Source organism: Taudactylus pleione, unplaced genomic scaffold, assembly GCF_031769625.1.
Source record: "Taudactylus pleione unplaced genomic scaffold, aTauple2 ptg000054l, whole genome shotgun sequence".
In the NCBI taxonomy this organism is placed as follows: Eukaryota; Metazoa; Chordata; class Amphibia; order Anura; family Myobatrachidae; genus Taudactylus; species Taudactylus pleione.
Genome location: NW_028284456.1, coordinates 1,860,256 through 1,867,961, shown reverse-complemented (window position 1 = coordinate 1,867,961; position 7,706 = coordinate 1,860,256). Strand labels below are relative to the sequence as shown.

Sequence of the window (7,706 nt, the reverse complement as noted above, 5' to 3'; positions counted from 1 at the left end):
CTCTTACCAGCTAACCAGGTATACTTTGATATTTTGTATTCATCTACACTGAGCGCTGAGGTCTGCGCTATGTTATATATTGTTTTGATGGCGACCATGGATGCATGTTTAGCATTTGACTTTAACTATTTCACCGCTGATATCTGTAACAACCAGTTTACCTTACTTTATTTTCACTTTACTTATGATACAGTCACCCATTCATCATTGTTCTTTCTGTGTGGACATTTCTGCACTGAAGTTAGTCACTTGTGTTCATAATAGTTATTTTAGCCATTGTGACACATTAACCATTTATTGTACCCATGTCATCATCTACCTGGATAATTTCACATGGTATCACGTAGTAGATTTTTAAGTATAGACTCATATATGTTAGATTAATGGTGCACAATTTGGAGCTTGTTGTTTCTTTATATATCCTTTAAATTGTAGTTGAGTCTGTTAGACTTAGTTTTGATACTGTCTTTTCTTTTCAAGTTTGCATATTTTCAAAATTATGCCAATCTTGATAAAGGTTCTTGAGTTGAACCTAACCCTAATTTCCCCCCCGGCGGTGCCTTACCCTAATTCCCTCCCCCCCTGCCACACAGCTAACACCAACCTGTCTCTGATTATCTTTGTTCGGGATGCCGGCTGTCGTGATTTGGTCATCAGGATAAAGAAATGGCATTGGTATTACTTTGGACAATGTTTGGATGCTGTCTGCGACCTGTGTGGAGGTAACATGATGACTGTGCAGGAGGCTGGAGGTGGGCTGCAGAGGGGATGGAGGCAGAGTCATCAGTAGTTACAGATGGCCCTGGACTCTGCAAAGGCTTATGGGAGGAGCTGCTGCGGCTGGACATGAGCAGCAGCTCCCCTGTCAGCCCTTTCTTTTCAATCTTCACTAAGCTTGTGGAACTGGATAGAGCCCCTTCATTAAGCTTGTGCAGCTGCCCAATTGGAGCTCCGATCCCTGCAGCAGAGGCCCAGGGGTAGGGAAAGAGGTCAGTCTGTGAAGGGCAGGCTGGGCTGCAACTGACCACCAAATGAATCGGCCCAGCGGGAACTGTCCCGGTGACTCAATCCGCCCCTGCATCTCATTATATACTACGTGCAGGGACTACAGACTAAGTCTGTGGAGACTACAGACTTAGTCTGTAGTCTCCACAGCTGTGAAAGAGATTGTCCTGATGTGGTGGAAGATGATGAAATATAATAAGCCATGATTGAGCCTTTATTAAAAATTAAAGGAACCAAATAAAGTATTTTCTAAATAATATGATAAGTATGTCTTAATTATATCTTTTAGAGTTTTTTTTTGTCCTCCTAAAATACTAACGAATAGCATACAGTCATAGATGTGACCGGGCTAAAGAACACATATTAATCCATCGCTAAAACTGACTCATAATCAGGCACCATAATTATCTTGAACACAAAAAAAAATTTAAGTCCATATTAACTTTTTAAAAAGTTTTTTCCTCCAGCTCAATATAAATATACATTTGATGAACCTGTTACACCTTAAGTGCCTACTCAAAAAATAAATATTTTAAAATAATAAACTCATTTTAATATAGATATTTTTTATTTAAATCTAGTACAATTACAATGTGATATTGCTATTAAAATAAGGCAAAGGATATCAAAATATGTAAAGATCATTTTGCCTAGGGGTATTATTAGACACAATCCTTGTAAAGGGATATCGTCCTAACCATGTACTGTCATTGGCAAATATATAGCGTCTGCTGAGTATCCTGCATCTTTGCCTTTCTGAACTTACAAGCCACCAATGGTTAGGGGTGGGTTTCAGAGAAATTCTCCATTGTCCATATATATGTGGTTTTGAACATTTGATTATGATTATTATTTATCTATAAATAACTATAATTATCCTTGCATTATCCTTAATATATATATATATATATATATATATATAATGTAACATATTAGCAAAAAGATGAATATAATTATTCATGTACTAAGTGTATAATACACTGTAAAGATTGTGTTTTGTTGAAAATTATTTACCTATAAATTATAATAAACAACAATAATTTATAGGGTTTTTATTAAATTTTAGTTTTTAATTGTTTTTTTTTGTTTTAACAAATATCAATAAATTGTTAAAATTATATTGTTAAAGTAATAAATTAATAAATGTATTCTTATTTATCTCTTTATAGAAATTTCCTTATTTCTATATTCCAGTTTTTGACTCAAAATGACATTTGGTTTAGAATTATTGAGACTAACATACTCCAATGTGCTTGAACCTTCAACTGCTGCAAATCAAACACAGTTATCAAGTTGTCATAAAAGGAAGAGGAGAGAAAGAATTTTCCGAAACAGGCAGACTCTGGAGGAAAAAAGAGAGCAGGATATAATAAAAATATATAGATTGCCAAGGAGGGCTATCGAAGAGCTATACAATTTGATTAAAGAAAAAATTGCACCTAAAACCAATCATTCACATGCCATACCTGGTATTACCTTGCAATATCTTGCAACAGTTTCATTCCAGCCAACATGTTCGATTGTCAGTGGATGCTCACAATCAACCTTTTCTCGATTTTTTTTTTTTTTTTACTCAAGTTATCTAAGCCATTTTGTCCCAAATTAGTCAATTTATCAGCTTTCATAAAACGGCCACTGAATTACAGAGTATAAAAAAAAAAAATTTCTGTAGCAAGATTCACAAATATAATAGAGGCAATTGACTGCACCCATGTGCCTTATCGGCCTACTCATGATATGGATGAGATTTCAAGGAACAGAAAACACTATCATTCTATGAACTTTCAAGACGTGTGCGATGCACAATGTATTATAACTGATGTCTTTTTTCCTTGGGATCTACCCATGATTCATTCATATTAAAAATTCTTCTATTTATCATGAATTTGAGAATGGCAATATTAGTGGCGGCTGGTTAATAGGTAATTAACTAAAAACATAAATGCATCTATATATTATTTATAAGCCTTATGTGACAAATGTCATGATGAAGACTTCATACAGTGTAGTCACAATAAAAAATGGTTTTTAATCTTTCATAAATGTTTATATGATATATATATATATATATATTATTTAGTGTCCAAAACACCAATATAATCCTGCCATTGCTGCATATCATGTCTTTAACACTTTATTTCGCATCATAAGTTAAGTATATATGGCAACAATTTGGTGGGCCAAGATATAGCATTACGATTACATTTTAATTTTATAAATTATCTGTTTTTAAAAGTAAATGCATGCCTTTGACAATAATGCTTCTAAAGTAAAAAAAAAATGTTCCATCTGATAGGGGTTCTATGTACTAAAGGGAAATAACGGGTTTGAAACGCTAAAGGCAGAGGAAAACCCTGTACATACAACTACTAAGTATGTACTAAAGTGATTTTTATTGCCTGCAGCCTGCCAGAGCTAAGTGCAGGCTACAACATTGGACTGCACCTGGGTCACTTAGAGCTGCCATAGACACCTATAGCAGCGCAGGTATTACTTAGAGGAAAGGGCCCTTACCGTCAGGTGTCTTATCCAGTGCTTATAATGGCTCCAGTAGCTGCCGGTCTCTGCTTCTTCTCAATGGAGAAGCTGGAAGTGCTTGTTGTCATTTTAAATTATGTTGAAAAAGATTTTACAAAAATAATAATTAAAAAAAAACACTGCTGCAGCTGCAAGCTGGGAGATGGTGAGTCACACAGGGCTGGCAGGATAAAGTGGTTTCAGCTTTTACTGCCAAGGGGGTGTCTTAGTAGTCCCTCTCCTTGGCAGGTCTATTTTTAGTAACATCTGCGGTAACCAGCTCATGGTTTGCAAAGCTAGCATGTGAAGGAGTGGCATTAACTCCAAGGTATGTGGAGTGTTAGTATATATACCCAATAGAAATGTATTACTATAGGTAACATGCATTCGGTCGACATATTATTTAAGTATTACTATAAATGAAATTAAATCAATTAAAAAAGTACATAAAAAAATTTCATGTTTATATCCATTTAATACATTTAAGTATCATTTATTTCAACCTATATTTGTTAATTTGTAAAAAGGAACATATAATAAACATGGGAGGTATTTAATACATTTTTTTTACTTTGTAATTTATATCTTATACTGGAGATGGAGTTTACCGTCATTAAAAAAGCCTGTAAACAAGAGCTGATCAAAAATATAATAAAGCCTATATTCTTTCATGTGGCATAATTGAATGAACATTTGGCATGTTAAAGAGTCATTTCAGGTGTTTGGACAAGACTGAGTGAGCAATACAGTATAGTCCTAATAAAATATGTAAAATATTTACAGTATGCTGCATACTTCACAACATATGTGTCCGAAACAATGTGAATTTTGAGCAGGAGGAATTGCAGCACCCAGAACCAGGTTTAGTTTTGCCAAGTGTTGACGATGATTTGGCTCTAGGCAGGGAAGTAAGGGCAAAAGTGATAAATTACTTTTTTAAATACATTATTTGGCATCAAATAAATCCTTGTTTTTAGTTCAAAATCTTCTATTTCAGATAGTGTGTTTTTTATATACACCCAAAATATGTATATAATACTGTTATTATAAAATCTGTGTTTATTATTTTAAAATTTATATATATGGAAAATAAAGTTATCTATGTAAAACATTTACAAAAATTTACTGATATTATAGTATGAATAATAATACTAATCTATAATTATTATAATTACATACTGTATAAGTATTTTTGTCTTTGCCTTAAATTGATATATAAGTCAATATCTTATGAATGTTCTATATGTAAAACATATAATCTATGCAATTTCATTTCAATTTTATGAATAAATAACATTATATGAAAATATTAAAAACCGGTCTATATGGTCACGTTCGATAATGAATTTAAAAAAAATACTACCATATCTTTTGTTTCAATGTTTTCTGGAATTTATTTATACATTACAAAATATATTCAAAAATAACTATGTATTAATAATGATTGATATTTCTAATGAGTTTTTGTTTTTAAATATTTCTTAAACTGAAAAGTTATACTTAGACAATATATTGTTTTTTGAACCCTCAATTGAATAAATTGAATATTTCATATACAATTAATGTACCTATAATCTTTTTAAATATTTAAATATTAAATTATTACATAATGAAATATGTGATCTATTCATTACTATGTTTTAAACAAAGTGTGTGTGTATATATATATATATATATATAATGATTATATATAAGGTATTTTTAAAAAATATATATTTTTATTAAAATCATATACGATGATGTTATTTCATTATAATGTACTTAATTCCTAGGTATAACCATAGAAGGAATTTTCTTTTAGCATCATCCCAAATAACAGCAGTGGTACTCCCCCTATTCTTCTATGTGTACCAATAAAACAAAATATATTATCTACCCGGACCCCCCACACACACTATTTAATTCAAAGACTGCCCCAAAAATCAATTCTAAGTACTTTTAACTAACTCACCTACTATAATTCACCCTCCTCTCTAATATATATATATATATATATATAAATATATATGCAACACACAGAGGCGGCACTCAGAGAATCTTCCACGAAATGTAGCAAACTAATTTATTGCTGGTACATCAACGTTTTGGGACAACACGTCCCTTCAGCAATAAATTAGTTTGCTACATTTCTTGGAAGATTCTCTGAGTGCCGCCTCTGTGTGTTGCATATGGTGGGGACGCTGTTCCCTGTAAGGAGGGCACCGGAGCAAGATTTCATTGTTTCTACACAGTGAAAGCAAGATCATCTGTGCATTGCTCTATATATATATATATATATATATAAAAACATGCAAAGGTGCGGCACTCTCAATAAATAAAACACGACAACTGTGTCTGTTATTGGGAGTGCTGGACCGCTGCTTGACTATATATATATATATATATATATATATATGTAGCGCTCCCGCTAGGATGTTTTAGTGGGGCGCTGCACCCTGCCCTCCTTCTGGAAGGCAAAAATCACCCTGCCATCCAGAAGGAGGGCAAAAAGTGCCCTGCCCTCACAGCCTGCAGGTGCCATCTTCACCCGCAGGATGCAGTGTCAGAAATGCCTGGCATCTATTCTCCCTGTCATCAGCGCTTGGGGGCTGCTCGGCATGTCCGTAAGTGCCGGGCCCTCCCCCAAGAGTGACAAAAAGGTGATGTCTTATAGACACGCCCCCTTTTCAATGGCCATGCCCCCTTTCCTGCCAGCCGCCGGAGCTAGAGTGAACACTATATATATATATATATATATATATATATATATATGAGAAACAGCAGTAAAGACTACTTCAACCCTATTCCCCGCCACTTGCCTCATGATGCCACTTACTACTAACTAGCAACGCTCAAGAATATGGAGTAGGAAGAGATGGTAGAACAAACCTGGCATACTGAATAAGTGATAATAATTAAAAAGATGAAGAACCCTGTGACCTTAATGTGTGCCAGAGAAATATCCATAGTAAGCCAGGGGCATAAGAGCTGGCATCCTATGTTCTCCATGGTTTCAAGGAATATTATTTTACAGTTAACATTAAAAATCTTTTTTTCTCTATCATTCCATGGAGGACAATAGATACCTCCCAAAGCTGTCCCCTTAAGGATGCGAACACTCCTGTGCTGCAAAGGGAACCAGTCACCAATATAAATTATAAAAATTACTTTGATTTGTGTGTAGGTAACCATGAAAACACAGAGGGGACCTGCAGTCTCTTCTCTCTAGTAATTCAACACGCTATACGAAGCACACCAGAAGAAGGGAAGTGCCATATATATATATATATATATATATATATATATATAACATATCTGTGTTGCAAAAGGCTTCCAGATTTTAAGCTTACAGTATTAACTGAATAGAACAGATACATCACCTGATCCTAGCTTAAAGACCAAGAAGCAATGGAGGCATAAGATTATGAAGACCCCATTAAGGGGCCTACAATGGATTTTGAGACTATAGATAAGATGTATTACCCGAGGAAAAGTCTACAGAACCTGATCTTCCATCCAGAGTACGGAAGGACATAGATAGGTAAGCTGCCGGATGCAATTTTAGAGCAGGCATTTATGAGTCTGTCATGTACCACTGCGAAGAAAATATATCAGCGGGAACAAGACAAATAGATCCTCCTTGCAACACTGGGCTTAGTTGAGCCAGTGGAGGTGAGACCATACCTGTCTCCAAATATAACATAGTGAATGCAGTTACGCCAAGTTCAGGCCCTCTTGACCCCTGGGCATTTTATTGCATAAGAATACTAAAATTTTAAACTTAATAAATATTACACTGGGGTATATTTTATAAAAGAAGAAAAACAGGATTTTGGTACTTACCAGTAAAATCTCTTTCTCCGATTCCACAGGTGACACTGGAGATCAAGATACTGGGGTATAAACTGGTGGATAAGAGGAGCTGGCACTTTAAATCTATAAGTGTGAGTGACTCCTCCCCCTCTATCCCACAGAATCCCCAGTTATAGAGTTGGAGCCTGAGGAGATGGAAACAGAAGGACTGAGAAGGACGAGAAAACACACATATTGTAACATAGTGCATACAATGAATGTAAAAATAAAACAGAATGGCAGGTAAAGCAGTGCTGGGGGGGCGTCCAGTGTCCCCTGTGGAATCGGAGAAAGGGATTTTACTGGTAAGTACCAAAATCCTATTTTCTCCTTCATCCACCAGGGGACACTGG

General features: G+C 34.8%; 1 pseudogene; it reads right to left on the bottom strand.

Annotated features, from left to right (window-relative positions):
- Nucleotides 1-6,737: 6,737 nt before the first annotated feature.
- On the bottom strand, nt 6,738-6,911 carry LOC148535201 (U2 spliceosomal RNA; annotated as a pseudogene).
- Between the last annotated feature and the right edge of the window lie 795 nt (nt 6,912-7,706).